Source organism: Equus caballus, chromosome 21, assembly GCF_041296265.1.
Source record: "Equus caballus isolate H_3958 breed thoroughbred chromosome 21, TB-T2T, whole genome shotgun sequence".
In the NCBI taxonomy this organism is placed as follows: Eukaryota; Metazoa; Chordata; class Mammalia; order Perissodactyla; family Equidae; genus Equus; species Equus caballus.
Genome location: NC_091704.1, coordinates 61,772,969 through 61,789,874, shown reverse-complemented (window position 1 = coordinate 61,789,874; position 16,906 = coordinate 61,772,969). Strand labels below are relative to the sequence as shown.

General features: G+C 34.8%; 1 long non-coding RNA gene across 1 annotated transcript; it reads left to right on the top strand.

The window, feature by feature from the left end:
• Positions 1 to 632: 632 nt before the first annotated feature.
• LOC111769640 (uncharacterized) lies at positions 633 to 16,484 on the top strand. The gene is made up of 3 exons (XR_002802420.2): positions 633 to 707; positions 15,481 to 15,544; positions 16,360 to 16,484. It is a non-coding gene; the product is annotated as an uncharacterized lncRNA (long non-coding RNA).
• The last annotated feature ends 422 nt before the right edge of the window (positions 16,485 to 16,906 follow it).

Genomic DNA, 16,906 nt, shown 5'->3' with positions numbered 1-16,906 from the left:
AAAATTTTAAAAAAGGTAATTGGACTCATCAAAATTAAAATTCACAAAATTAAAAGGCAGACCACACACATGAAGCAACTTTCTAGAAATATGAGCAACTCTTACAACTCAGTAATAATGATAAAAACAACTCAATATAAACAGTCAAAAAAAATCAGAGCAGGCGTGTCACATAAGAAGATAAATGAATTGTCAATAGCACATTAAGATGCTCCACAAATTTAAGGTAAATGAAAACTAAAATCACAATGCAATACGACTTCATGTCTATTAAAATAGTTAAAGTCTGAAATGTAGATAATATCAAGTGTTGACCACTATGTCAGGCAACTGGAAGCCTCCTGTACTGCTGTTGGAAATGGAAAATAACACATCTGCTTTGAAAGGCAGTTTGGCAGGGTCTAAAACTTTTAAATATATATCTACCATAAAACCCCAACAATTCGCTTCCTCGGTGTGTACACAAGGGAAATGAAAACACAGCCACATAAAGATCTTTATGCAAGTGTTTATAAAAATGTATTTGTAATCATATATAGAAATAACCAAATGATTATAAATAGGTAAATAATGCATGATCAGTTTGTGCTGTATCCATACAACAGAATGTTACAGAACAATAGAAAGGAATGAACTATTGTTCCATGCAAGAGTACAGATAGGTCTCAAAACCATCACGCTGAGTGAAACAAGTCAGATGATACCAAGTACGTACTGTATAAATTCATTTAGATAAAATTCTAGAAAATAAAATCTAATCTAGAGTAAAAGAAAACAGATCAATGGTTTCCTGGGAAGAGCAGTGGAGGGAAAGAGATTACATATGAGCATGAGGAAATTTTGGGGAGTGAGGAAAATGTGCTTTATTTTGACCATACTGATGTTTTCATGGGTATATTCCTATGTCGAAACTCAACAAATAGTACACATTAAATAAGTGAAATTTATTATACATTAGTTATCCTTCTATAAAGTGATGAAAATAACCTGTTTGCAACAATATTTTCATTGGCTCTAAGATTTAATTTTAATCTTAAAAATATTCTCCAGAATCTAATAACAGTCGAATTAGAAATATGGCTTCAAAAGTGAATAGGATATAGTGCTCTTTTTTCTTTATCTATTAAAATTAAGTGTAAAATAGAATGGAACAAAAAGGCTAACAGATACAAGTATCCAAAAGGACACACCATGTCCTGGATTAGATTTGAGTGGCGTTCCAGGAGTAAAAATAGCCTGTGAGCTTCTTGAGACTGGAGGATTTCCGCAGAGAGGAGTGTAAGAGATGGAACATTTTCTTTCCTTACTTTTTCCATTTCTTCTTCCCTCAATTCCCTTCTTTCCTCTTGTCTCTTCCTTTCTGTTCTATTCCTTTTATTTTTCTTATCTTCTTTCTGATCTACATTTTTTTCTTTTCAAATATCATTTTCATCTTGTACCTCATTTCTGTCTTTATTTGCATCCATACAAGATCCTATCTGTAATATTTTCATTATTTTCCATTTATTTCCTGTTTCCCTTTATTGCCCCTCTTCGAAAACCTGTCCTTATTTTTTATTTTTCTTTTTTCTCACCATCTTAATTATATACTTTTGAAGCATAATGTGTGACTAAAACTATTAGTATACCATTATTTATTGCATTTCTATGATATTTATAAGTTTCAGAACAATTATAAAAATCTTAATTTATCATTATCATGTCACACATGGGGGCGATGATGCCTGCAGGAGTTCATTTTCATAATTTCCCTTAAGTTGTAATTAGTTGAGATATGGTTTAAACCCAGGTGTTTTCAATCCTCACTTACTACTCCTCATTGTTGGCAGATCCTGCCATGCTTCTCTACACTGACAATTGCCTTGTAATACTAAGCCTGACTGATTTAAAATCCTGGCGACAGTTCCCCATTTAACAGCTGGAGTGACATTTCTTTTGGTTGATGTTGAAGTGAGCAAGCACTCATTAATTTTTTCATAAATAATGGAGAGTACAACTTGCACTATCAGATGTCAGAATTACTCCAATAGACAAGATATGAATTTTCACTTGGTAGTATTAAACACTTAAGAAAACAAGGTACATGTAGAATTCCAATATTCCCAGATTAGCATCTTAAAATAGTTTTTTTCTTTTCTTGAAGACCTGTGAGCAGAAGCATAGCAATACCTCCCATACAGAATTTATAAATAATACTGGAAATATGCCTTTCATTTACAACATAGGGTCGTTGGAGCATGCTATTTTCTTCTTTATTTAGAAAGTAAGAAGAGGAATATATATATTTTTAATGTTTTTCACATAATAATGCATTTATAATAAAGTCCAAATACTGACCCAAAAATGCTTAACAAAATATTAGAGAAGTTAAATCAAAGTATGGCCTCAAAGGCCTACAGTCATAGTTTTAAAAGTCTGTCCTCAATTAGGCACATGCATGTGGCGATGGAATGTAATTTGTCTTTGGGTAGCAAACATTCTGTAATCTACACAGAAATCAAAATATAATTATTTACACCTGAAATTTATATAATGCTATAAACCAATTTTACCACAATAAAAAAAGAAAAGAAAAGATAAGAAAATAGAAATCTGTCCTCAATACGTCTATTTTATTGATTTGTATACTTTCAATAATTTGATTCTCAAAAGCAGCACATGGCGATCTTTACATTATTAATTATATAAGTATCCTATAACTATTAATATTTACCTTAATAAATTATATAGATATGCATATTTGGTTGTCTAATTTTAACTTAATATTTATGTCACCAGACAACTTTTATTCTAAAATTTATGAAATTATAAATAATAAGTGATGCCTGTATTGGGTTTGGTTCTAGGCTCTGGCCAGAATAAGCGGCACATAAAAAATTTCTGTCGTAGATATGAGGCCCTAAAGAGGCGTGCTACATGCTATAATGGTTGTAGTCTGTAGCAATTATCACCTTAATATTTGAGATCTGGCACGTGATTATAAAGAACCAACAATCATTGTTTGCAACCTTATTAAATTAGTACAAGGACAATAATTTCAAGTTTCCTTCTAAACATTTCTATGCTGCTGCCTTGACCAGAGTCAATCATTGATTTTTCTATAAAATGTTCATTCATTCGCCTCATTTATAGTTCATTTACTGGAACAATGGCAGCATATTATCTTATTCAGCTTAATTTCTGCACAAATATTCTGTGTTAATTGAATTAGCTTTTCATAAAAAGTCTTGTTTCCAGCTCAATATTATTCTTTCTTTTCTGTCATTTGTCTCTTTCAAACCCCTCTTTATTTCTCTAGTCAACATGAACTCAGTAGTATCTATGTGTTTCTGTGAAGGAAGGAGAACAGTCAAATAGTTTAGTCAGGTCACCTTTTTTTGACATTCTCCATTAAAATGCAATAATCCTAATTCTAACAAAGCATTTGTTGAGTGCTTTATTTAATTATGGCACATGGGGCTTGACAGAAATTGAATGAACTCAAAACCACTGGCAGGCCTAGGAGGTGCATCCTGGAGGAACAGAGCATAAGATTGAATCCGAACTGTCACTCACTGGGTAGAGTTTTGGCAGAAGATACAATTTCCTGCTGCAATTTTTTTCAAAGCCTGAAACATGCAGTTTAGAATGTTGGAGTACATTAATATAGAGTCCTCTCCATTCACCAAGAGCTTAATCCAACTCTGGAGAGGCAAAAGGGTATGAAATCCCAGACAAGATATTAGATAGCCATCTATTGTTAGGGCAATAAGATGAGAGTATGGCAAATGAGCAAATGCAGCCCCTCGTCAGATGAGCCAGCATAACACTGAAAGGACGTATGTGAGTGACATTGTTTCTGTCAAGAGGCAGGAGCTCATAAGTACTGAAATGGGTAGTTATCTCGAATCTCTAATGAAAGTTAGATAGAATGTAGATGTTTGAAGAACAACCAGATAAATTTTTCTAAATAAAAATAAAAAGTTTCTACCTTTATACTGTGAACCTCTATAGAAAAATTTCACCTAAATGAGTATAGTCTATAGGTCAACCAATGCAATAGCAATATTTAAGACAAAACAGAACGTTAGCTGTTGAAGTGAAGACTTGGAGAACAAGATGGAAACTGGATGTTGAGTTTTTAGACTTAATTCTGGCATGATTTGTCTTTCCACAGACTTTTTGAGTGCTTGTTTCTTTGTTTTTTTTTTGAAAAAAGATTATAAATTTTTAAAATTATCTTTACAAAATATCAGTATTAATTTAAAACGTCAAACATTATTTTATGGATTTGGGAACTTTCTTCTGTTTATTCGTTTATATGTTAGGATATACCAAGTGGAAGGTTATCTTGCCTCAGTCATGGTCCAAAAACTAGACTCATTCTGTGTTCAGCAAATCAGAAGCCCAAGGAGGCTAAAAGGGGCCCATTCCTTTAGGACAAGTAATTGTGATTAGTATGACCCATTGTCTTGGAGTAAGGCAAAGTTAAGAAGACTGAAAAAGTAATGCTATTCTCAACTTCAAATGTAAGCAAACTTGAGCATGGACATGCTCTCCCATCCCCAAAATTTATACTCACCTGGTGGGTCCACACACCACTCTGAGACTGACACAATGGAGTAAGCCTTAGGAAAACCATGTCAGCTGTGTAGTGTTGCCACTAATTGCTTCCAGCTTTAGCTCCACCTGTTGCTCTTGTGTTGTCATACTTGTTCTCAAATTCCATATTGAAATTTGATTTTGATGCTTACTTCTTCTCTCTTCAGCACTAGCAATTGGTCACGTTCCCTTTTGTATATTAATAGATTATTAGCTGCTCTTAAAAATCTACTCACTCTTCTAGTCTAATCTCCTCTTGTTCTTGGGAAATAATCTGATAATAGGCATGTGCACCTTATGTGGGACAAAGATGTTTAATTATGGGTCACTTCACCCTTGAATATATCTATTTTAATTCTTCTGGGTAATTATGGAATAAAAAGTTGTTCTCTCTTAAAGTAAATTGAGTCATATAAATTATTTGAGTATGTGACTTTATAAGACTCGAAGTCCTCATTGATGTGTAGACAGTGGTTGAATTTTGATACTAGAGAATGTCATATGAGTGCTATTTGTTACCAATCTTACTTCAAAGAATTTTGAGTCCTAACAATTTCAAAAATCACTCATTTTGGCTCAGAAACCAGTTCAAATTAGTTAACAGTGCACATTATCTTTAAAAATTATGCCAGATGTGCCCAGACTTGTTTACTAAATTATGTTGATTTAGATATAAATGTTTGCTTCCATTCACATCAGATTATTGAAGATTTATAAACATATTTTACTCAGGTTGATTGAAACAATTCAGTAAGTGAACAGGTGTTCACATACTACTACCATTTACCAGTAAAAGCATACATATTATTTTTTTTCTGAAGTTTGGAGACAGATGATATAATAACACTTCTGACCTTATTTACAGAAATCAGGAGCTCCTAATGTTTGTATTGCAGAGTTTGTGATGTATCATCCTTTCAGATGTGATACAATGAAAATCATCATGTCCAAAATAAATGTGGGCTTGTCATTACCTATCTTCCAATGCATTTTAAAATGGAGAAATGCTCACTATTCCTGAAAAAGCTAACTTTTTGTTGTTTATTACATCCTTTAATAATTTATCCCCAAAGAAACTAAACTGTCAAAAATCATTGAGCCAGAACTGGCAGCTTGTCAGTTCTCACTGCTCAGTGAGGAAAGAACAAACAGACACAATCCATCAGAGACCACACAGCCCTAGGTATCAATTAGCATAATGTTTTATTTCAAAGCATTTTCTAGAATCATCCAAATATACACTTATATACTATACATTATGAAAAACTCTTCAAAATTTATTAATTTATTCTATGAACCTGTCGTTTATATCTGTAAGGAAGAGAGGAGAACAAATTTAAAACCATGATTACTTTCCCTAAGTCTCTTAGTAGAAAAGATACATGTTGTAATCATTGAAGAAAAGCTGCCTTCTGTAACTTTGAAATGAATTTTACCTTCGTATTGTTTCTGTATTCTTCTGCCTCACATTCTCATTATGAATTTCAGGCTCCAGATAGCTCTGACAACACTTAGATTGAAGATGACAAATGATTACACTTCAATAACAATAAATTTTTATTTTGTAAACACCAATAACCAAAGTCTAATGACTTATTTCAATTTAAAGAGGAAAGAAATATCCCTTTCTCTGCACTCAGTTCTCGATATTCATTCTCCCTGTTGCTGCTTTTACACTGGAATTAATAGCTTCACTTTTCAAGCATAACACTGACACAGGCAATTTTGAAGTCTTAGATAAAAAGTAGACACAAGTATACAATAGATAACGTGAAATCGTTCATTTATTCCAATAATTATTATTCCTGAATAGCCTGTTAGAAAGCAGGCAATTGTTAGTGGATTTTTCACTGTATTTGCCATACACATTATTTTACATAATGAGACAATTTTTATTTATTTTTTATTTATTTATTTTTTTTAAAGATTTTATTTTTTCCTTTTTCTCCCCAAAGCCCCCCGGTACATAGTTGTGTATTCTTCGTTGTGGGTTCTTCTAGTTGTGGCATGTGGGACGCTGCCTCAGCGTGGTTTGATGAGCAGTGCCATGTCCACGCCCAGGATTCGAACCAACGAAACACTGGGCCACCTGCAGTGGAGCGCGCGAACTTAACCACTCGGCCACGGGGCCAGCCCAATTTTTATTTTTTTAAAAAAACAACTCAATATACACTATTTTACCAATCAGTTCATAGTGACCCAGCCTGAGATCTTAAGAGATTAATGGAGATTGATGATCATCAGTGCCCTACAGTACATTTTCATGATGGAAGAACATTATGCAGCAAAATGAACAAGTGATAGATCAACTTCTCAAAATACGTACTTATTTTTACACAAAATTTAGAAGGCATCCTTCAACAGTATATTGGACAAGCCATTTAGTATCTTAACATAAGTGTCCTGTAAAGCCTATAAAGGAAATGAATATTTAGTTTAGGGGATAACATTGTGTAGATTATTGTTTTGTTGGTTTGATTTTCCTTGAGCAAAAGAAATTTGCTCAAGGAAAAAGTATATATATTATAATTTATCTATATTTAGCCATCTGTGTTGTCTCCAACAGAATATAAAATAGAAATATAAATTTTTAGGTAATATAAGTAAAATATAAAATTTATATATAAAATAAAAATATAGAATTTATATATATTTTATATACATACATAATTTTTCCAGAGCAGACAAATTTCATAAATCTTTGACTATTATTGGCAGGTCTTCAGGGAACAGTTCTTATTTGAGTGATATATACAAGATAATAATCATGTGTTTTCATGAGTCAAATAATTTGATCCATTTTATTACACATTTCCTCAAGGTTATCACTGCCATTTTATTGTGTGAGAATTTACTTTGGTTATGATAACATGGGTTACTGTAAATAATTTTTGTTTCAAAGTTCAAGGGGCCAGCCCCATGGTGTAGCAATTGAGTCCAGTGCACTCTGCTTTGACAGTCCGGGCTCACAAGTTTGGATCCCAGAGGTGGCCCTACATCACTTATCAAGCCATGTTGTGACAGCAACCCACATACAAACAGAGGAAGATTGGCACAGATGTTAGCTCAAGGCTAATCTTCCTCAAGCAAAAAAAGAGGAAGATTGGCAACAGGTGTTAGCTCAGAGTGAATATTCCTCACCAAAAAAAAAAAAAGTCAGTGTGCCAAAATCCAGAACACTAGTAACACCAATAGCTGGCAAGGATATGGAGCAACAGGAACTCTCATTCATTGCTAGTAGGAACACAACCTAGAAGACAGTTTGGCAGTTTCTTACAAAACTAAACATACTCCTACCATATAATCCAGCAATCTGATATTTACCCAGAAATGCTGAAAACTTATTTCTACACAAAAATCTGCACACAGATATTTATAGCAGCTTTATTCATAATTGTCAAAACTTGGAAGCAACTAAGATGGCTTTCAGTAGGTGAATGGGTGAATAAATCGTGGTACATCCAGACAATGGATTATTCAGCACTAAAAAGAAATGAGCTAACAAGCCATAAAAAGACCTGGAAGAAACTTAAATGCATAGTACTAAGTGAAAGAAGTCGATCTGAGAAGGCTACGTACTATATGATTATAATGATGTGACTTTCTGGAAGAGGCAATACTGGAGACACTAAAAAGAGCAATGGTTCCCAGAGGTGGGGAGGGTGGCGAGATGAAAAACTGGAGTACAGAGGATTTATAGGGCAGGGAAATTATTCAATTTGATGTTCTAATGGTGCATACATGTAATTATATGTTTGTTCAAATCCAGAGAATGTACACCACAAAGATTGAACCCTAATGTTGACTGTGGACTTTGGGTGTTAATAATGCGTCGATGTAGGTTCATTGGTTGTAATAAATGTACCACTCTTGCAGGAGATGTTGATAGTGGGGGAGACTGTGCATGTGTAGTGGCACGGGGTAAATGGGAAGTCTCTGTATTTTCTGCTCAATTTTGCTGTGAACTTAAAACTTGTCTAAAAAATAAAGCCTATTTTTTTTAAAAAAAAAATCAATGTTACTACTAGCTCTTACTCTTTATTCCAGGGTGCATATCAGTTAACATGTTAAATACCATGATCACTTCAGTGGAGAATTATATATGAAAATCTTTTTTTTGGTATTTTAAATAAATTATACCAACTAGTATACTTTTGACATATATCTACTTATAACTCTGAGTTCTGCATCTGAAATTATTTATTTCTCAGCCACACCTATCTTTTTTTTTTTTTTTTAAAGATTTTATTTTTTCCTTTTTCTCCCCAAAGCCCCCCCGGTACATAGTTGTGTATTCTTCGCTGTGGGTTCTTCTAGTTGTGGCATGTGGGACGCTGCCTCAGCGTGGTTTGATGAGCAGTGCCATGTCCGCGCCCAGGATTCGAACTAACAAAACACTGGGCCACCTGCAGTGGAGCACGCGAACTTAACCACTCGGCCACGGGGCCAGCCCCCCACACCTATCTTTTTAATTAGAAATCTCACATATATAACCCAATGAGTCCTTAAATTTCACCTGCTTTGAACTTAGAGTTTTCTTACACTATCAAACTAATTCTCTCATCTCAATCTCAGGGATTATGGCTGGCACCTCCATTACCCCATCATATAGATTCCCACAGTAAAATCATCTTAGATGCCCCCTCCTTTTCATTTCCTAAAATCCTTCATCCACTCTTCCCAAAGATTATTTCTTTAAAAGGATTTCAGTTTAATGCTTCCTTTTATTCTCATTACCAAAAATTATTAAAAATAAATACCACTTTGGATGGGGTCAAGGCAAATGAAATTACAGACACCAGAGACTTTAAGGAAAGAGGAAGATTGATGATTTTTGGAGTACTGGGGGAAATACATGATTATAAAAGGTGGGATTTGAGAACAATTTAGATAGAAAAAGGAAAGCACAACATAAATTAGGAGAAATGTACTTTCCTCATTTTGTTAGAGACTACAGATGGCCATAAACACCCATTCGGAAAATAAAGCCTGGGAGAAAAATTAGCCTTAATGTTTCAAACTGGAGTGCTACACTTCACCAGTGACATGGCACTATCATTCTCGGTCTTAATGCATTTTTCCACCATTGTTTGTCAAGAATGCATGGTCTGCTGCTAGTATTAGCCAACAAAGTCTTTGCAGGAAAATGGACAAAATCAACAGTATCTGCAATACCACAGAAAATCACCGCACACCTTTAAATGGCACAGACTTGGTATAATTCATGAAAAATAGGAGTGAAAAGTTTAATGAAGCAGCTGAAGAATGAGATGCCAGATTTTCTTCTAAAACAAATAAGCTGTAGCACAAGACATTCCAAGTTCTTAATATTAGTGAAGGCTTTTTGTCTTTTCAAAATGTTTTCAAACTCCTAGAAATCAGTAAGGTTAAGAGCATTCCTCTATGAATAAATCTTTGATGGAGACAACAGAATGCTGTTTTCAAAATAAGCTTTCTTCAGGAAATGAGATACATCACTTTTACTCACCAATGAAATGGTAACAACACATCCATCCTTGAAAACAGACTCCACATAAAAGCGACCCTTTTGGAAAAAGAGTCATAAGAATTGGGAATTCTTTAGGGATGACTAGGAAAATTGTAATATTTTTATTAAGTTTACATTTAACTGTGCTGTCATAAAATTCCCTCACCAAATTTGGAATGTTTAATAAAAAATTGGAATTATTCTCCTTTCAATCAAAAAGGTGACAACAAAAATATATTAGAAATAACGTAGTTAGAAAAACATTGGAATAAACATGTTATTGTGGAAGAACCTTTCCGTCTTGGCACAAGAATACCAGGTATTGGGTCCTTCTCTTCCATCGATCACTTTTTCGCTTTGGGCAATTTATCTAATCCATCTATCTTATTCCACAAAATTGTCTACAAGTATGACAAAAAGAAAACCTTCATCGCTAGGCATTCGATTGGAGAATTAAGAGAGATTATATGTGGGAAAATGCTCAGCAAACCTCAAAATGCTTACAAAAAATTTATTTATAATAGGTCTGCTTCTAACACTAATTATTACATTGATTTGTGACAGTAACTAGTAAATCTCTTTTTCATCAAGAAATGTAACACACAAGAAAATGTACGAGACAGATGTATATTTTAAAGGATGATAATGATTTTAAAAACACATTATTTAAGGGGCCAGCCCTGTGGCTGAGTAGTTAAAGTTCTAAGTGCTCTGCTCAAGCAGCCCAGGTTCACAGGTTCAGATCCCAGGTGCAGAACTACACCAGTCGTCAAGCCACACTGTGGCGGTGACCTACATACAAAATGGAGGAAGATTGGCACAGATGTTAGCTCAGGGCAAATCTTAAAGTGGCTAGCTTGGGCTTCCTCACAACATGGCAGTGGGATTCCAAAAAGGAACATTCCAAAAGGAAAATCCCCAATATGTAAGCATTTATCAAGCTTTGTTTGCACTATTTTTATAAATGTCTTATTGACCAAACCCAGAGTCAACTTAGGAGCAGACTTCACAAGGACATGAATTCTAGAAGTTGTGGTTCATTGGGAGCCAACAAAGCAATCCTCTACCACTGAGAGCCAAGCGGGTAGATTGACAGTATCACGGAAGTATTTATCCAGAGAGTGGTTGCCCAAATGTCAAGCCAGAATGTAATACTGAATCTTTATTACTTAGAATAGGTACTAAGAAAGGAAGGAAGTCCTCCAGTGTTAGATGGACAGGAAAAAAACCTGAGAAATAAAACATAAAATCTGAGAAATATTAATAAAATTGAAAAATTGAGTCATAATCAGACTCTTGAACCAGAGGTTCTTAAATTTCTCCAAACACCCTCTATGGCGAAGCAGAGTCAAATATAGCTTTGACAACAAGTTTTAGCTATGCCACTCACCTAGTGTAGAAAAAGAAGCACAAAGACTAGGAACCAGGATGTTCAATGTTTCACTTCTTACTTATGGCCCAAGTTAAAAATACAACTCATATTCTACCCCAATAGGAGCACATTTAGTACTATGAGGATTTCTTCATGACTACTCTGAAGAAATACTTGAAATTCTGGGTTTTCTTTTCTTTTTTTGCTTCCTCCAGAATCAGTAATGATAGACTCATTCCTAATATCAGAACAGTTTTCAAATAATAAACTTACATTGACAAAAATTCTAATGCATGGGGAGATTGAGGAGAACGCAGTGCTCTCTCTGGAGGCAAAGAAACTGGATGAGTACCCATGGCAACACAATTTCAAGGCAGTGGAATAACCATGAAATCAAGGGGTAAGAAAGCAGCTGTTGGATCCTGCACATTTAGCACAACTAATCAAACCAAGGTCAGCAGTTGGGAAAAGCTGTGAAGTGAAGAGAGAAACTTGAGTGACAGGCTTTGAAAATGTTGTCCACAGACAACATAGAAATGACTGTATTTGTGTTTAGGTATTGCAGAAAGGGCAATGTTCAGTTCCGTAATTTTTGCAACCATGGACAGCTAAACCATCATGAGCATCTTCAAACATGAAATAGAGTAGTCAGAAAAGATGTATTGTCTGAGAAACAATATGGCTCAAATCCAAATGTCTTCCTGACTGTAGACTCTGATATTCTCTCATTCATTTCTTGGATGGATTTATTGAACCACATTTTGCCCCATTTTATGCCAAGAACTGTACAAGCTATTTTAGATCACTTCCTGGGAAAACACTGTGTTTCCTAAACTCTGGCTTAAAATAAATAAATATATATACATATGTATTTTCTTCTTCTGATTAGTCTGATTTCCTAAACTCTGTCTGTATATCTGTATAATCTGATTAGTCTGATTTCAGGCAACTCACTTTACCTAGCAAGGTTATGGTTTTCTTATTTTTAAAAAGGAAGTTTGTCCTCTCCTAAAATTCAGGAAGATAAATTCTGGCTCTAATAATTTTTTGGGTCCTAGTATTGATCAGCCCTTGGATGCACTCTAGATATATAGAGTGACATGAAACACTATCTGCTGAGGTTTAATTAACTGTTTAGCGGTCTAAGGTAAATATGTAAAAATATAAATAATAATATCTGCTAGCAAGAGCTAAGTATAATATTAAAAGGGCATTCATAATAAGTTCCTCAAGAGTAGAGAAGAGGAAGAAATCACCTCGGGCCAAACATATCTGAAAATTTTTCAAAAAGGAAGTAGAAATGGGGTGGAGAGAGAGTGGAGCTCACATCAGGAAGGAGAACTGATCTGAGCATAGCTGTGGAGCCAGATATTTAACTGTTGGCTTGAAACATGCTGATTGATGCCATCTCCAAGCCACCATACATAATTTCCAAAATGTTTAACTATTCATTCCTGAAAAGCACATCTTTTTTGTAAAGGTTGGCACCTGAGCTAACATCTGTTGCCAATCTTCTTTGTTTTTCTTCTTCTTCTTCTCCCCCAAAGCCCCCCCAGTACATAGTTGTATAGTCTAGTTGTAGGTCCTTCTGGTTGTGGCATGTGGGACTCCACCTCAGCATGGCCTGATGAGCAGTGCCATGTTGGTGCCCAGGATCCCAACCAGCAAAACACTGGGCCACCGAAGTGGAGAGTGCAAACTTAACCACTTGACCATGGGGCCAGCCCCTGCACTTCTTTTGTTTTGATGTCAGTTGGTCCTTTTCTTTTGACCACTCCCACCCCAGTTTTCCTACTGGAGAGAAGCCTAGACCAGCATTTCATATAGAAAGAGGTGGGAGTGCACTGTGTCTCAATTAAACAGTGCAGGGTTCTATTTAAGCATTTTTCTACTGAGTATGCACTTCATTTTTTTTCTCAAAAGCATTCCTTGCTAAAAAGGAAGTAAACTGATCACAACTCCAACCATGCCAATGGGTCTGAGGTCTTAATCTATGTACCTGACCCTGACATGCCAAAACAATCTGGCTACAGAAGAATCCCCTAGAATTGAATAATTTACACAAAGAATGGTTTGTTTTCTCCCTCTGACTTATTTCACTCAGCATAATACCCTCAAGGTCCACCCATGTCATCACAAATGGCTGGATTTCGTCATTTCTTATGGCTGAGTAGTATTCCATCATGTATAAACAGATACCCTTGGAGCTCTGCTTCTCATCCTCTTGGCCCGCCTTTGCAATGGGGGTCCGCCTTCAGAGATGATAGGCAATTCTGTGTGAGGTCCAGCTCATGCTGCAAGGGTCGTATCTCATGCACAATATATGACTCTACACTTTCTGCCTCTGGGACCTCACCAAGGTGACAAATCTTTGCTATGATCCTCAACCTTAGTTGAATTAGGCATTAAAAAATTAAGATATCAGCACCATAGAGAAGGACAATCTCTGTATGACTCCACTCATATGAGGAATTTAAACATGTGGACAAAGAGAACAGATTAGTGGCTACCAGGGGAAAGGGGGGGTGGGTGGGCACAAAGGGTGAAGTGGTGCACCTACAACACGACTGACAAACAATAATGTACAACTGAAATTTCACAAGATTGTAAACTATCATAAACTCAATAAAAATTAACTTAAAAGATATGCAATTTTTTCACTCTTGACATTGTGAAAAGACTCCAGTTGATCACATTCATTTATTATTTTATTTGAAATATTTTATTTCAATTATTTATTGTAATATGGAACATATTTACTTTCTGAATATAATTTTTCTTTTACTTATTTCATAATGATTAGTAATGTATCAGTTTGGTACAGTAACCAGTTGAACCAAAAGTTTGTTGCTGTGTGTACTTTCTTTTCTTTTTTTTAAAATCAGTATTATTTATTTTGTTTAACAATTAGAAATTGTGCATATTTAAGGTGTACAATTTGATTATTTGATATACTTCTATTCTAAAATAATCACTACCATCAAGCTAATTAGATAGCTACCATTTTCTTTTTTTAATTTTTTTTTTGTGGTGATACCACTTGAGACCTACCCCCTTTGTAGTTAAGAATACAATAAATTCTTGTTACCCATAGTTTTATCGTTGTCCATTAGGTCTCCAGAACTTATTCCTCTTGCATAACTGCTTTGTACCCCGTGACCAAGATCTCCTCATTCCCCCTCACCTTAGCCCCCGGTAACCACCATTCTACTCTCTGCTTCTATGTGTTTGACTATTTTAGATTCCATATGTACGTTATTTTTTTAGTAGGAGGAATAAAGATAGTCTTGAAAGGAAAACTATTTTGTCTTCAAAGACTTATCCTCTGCAACGGACCCTTTGGGACAGACAAGCCTGTTGACAGTGCCCACAGGGATGCTCAGACAGACGTTCATCACTGGAGACTCACTACGGATGACAAGTCATTAGGATGCAGCCACTATGAGTGTTAAAGATGAGAAGTAAAAGTGATAATAGGAATAACACTGAAGTGGACAGAATAGTAGAACAAAGGATGACTGAAACCATCTAACCATATTGTAATAGACTTCAAAGTTCTGGGAGACTAGACCTTAAATGTTCTCATCACAAAAAGGAAATTGTAATTATGTGACGTGTTAGAGACGTTAGCTAATGCTAGGGTGGTAATCATACTGCAATACATACATATTGTACATCTTGAACTTATGCAATGTTATATGTAAATTATAACAAAAAAAATCTAACTCATCTCACAATTTGCTCAAAGTAGCTTTGAAATAAGAAGAGGAGCAGCAATAAGAAATTCCACAAATGATTCACAGGCTGTATTCTGACCGGAAACAAGTGTTTCACTCACAACTGGATGCTTTCTCACTTTTAATAGTATGAAATGCTGTATCTTAAATAATAAAGAAAAGAATTCAAAAGCTAAGACATAAAAAATTGCTACATTGGGGAGGCGTTAATTTAACATCAGTATATGAATAAATTTGGGTAAAGTAGTTATTTGCACATTATGAAACACATAGATTTAAGGTTGAATCTTTTACCCTTGCAGCCTCTTCGAAAGTTGGTTTATGTGTCCGAATGTCAATGCCTCACCCTGCTCCGAACAAAAACAGGTAATACTCATCCCAAGCTGCAAGTGCACTTCTGTCAAACACATATTTATTTTGAACTGTGATCTTTTTCTGTAATTCCATTTCTCCATATTATGTATCTGTCATTTATTCAGTGCTTTTTAAATTTAAGGATAAAAGTTATGTGGAAAACACATACAGTTGGAAAAACATTTTCCAGGGATTACTTTAAGGGAAATGGTAAAGTGATAGGAAATGACTCTTTAGAGTAAAAACAATATAGAATTCCTGACTAAAATTAAGTATGCTTTTGCCCTCTAATGTACCAGCCAATGGTAGAGTAAATCTCAGGGAAATTTTCACAAAATTCCCTGAAGCATCATGCACAAAGATATTTACCACGACATCATTGAGGGTAACTGGGGGCTGGGGGCAGCTTAGATTTTCCTGACTTAGGAATACACAGGTGAACTGTAGTGAGCGCTCTCTACAGAAGACGTGGAGCAGGTAGAAGAAACGAACTATATGGGAATAGGGTAACGTGAAAAATAATAGAAAATGATTTTTTAATAGACAGATATGTTTTTAAAAACTGAATTAAATACCACACAAAACACTGCTATCAGCTTCAAAAATATAAAAAACTTGTACATGCACACAAACAAACGCTTACACACACGAGGACATGTATCCACCATGTTGGACTGGATGTCGGAGAGGGTTAAAAGAGTGGATACTGGGTTGAAGGAGACAAATGATATAACTAGAGAAGGGTTTGCATGGGGAAACAGAAGAAATATATCAAGAAAAGAAAGGAGACTGAGGAGATAATTAATTTAACTTCCATTTTTTTCAAGTATCAGGTGTGTCCATAAGGACTACAAATGCCAGAAGAAACACTGTCAAAGAATTATGGAAGACGTATGGTGCTGAAGAGATTTTGGTATTCAGTGGGATAGTCCGAGTCATCATAAACATAAAGGTTATAAAATTGAATAACAGCACTGTAAAATTTTATTTAATTATTTATAAAAATTCAGTATGCAAAACTACATGAACACCAAGATGCAACTATTAATAATAGATATAGAAAAAGAAAGGAAATGAAAGCATAAAGAAGCTTACAATTATGAGTGGGAATTTTTCCAAGATTTATTTTTTTAAAAAATTTTGTGAAAGTTGCAGGTTTATAGGTTTATTTTTTTAGATTCATATGTAATTTTGCTTATTTTCAAAAAATCCAATATTTTGGTTGTATTACTTACATAATGTGTAACTCTGGTTTGAGTACTTCTGTGTTTACAAAATATGACACTATGTCTGTAACATGCTAAATACATACCAGAGATTTCCTGGACTAGGGGAAAAGGTTATGCCTATACCCCATCAAATGAACTACCATGG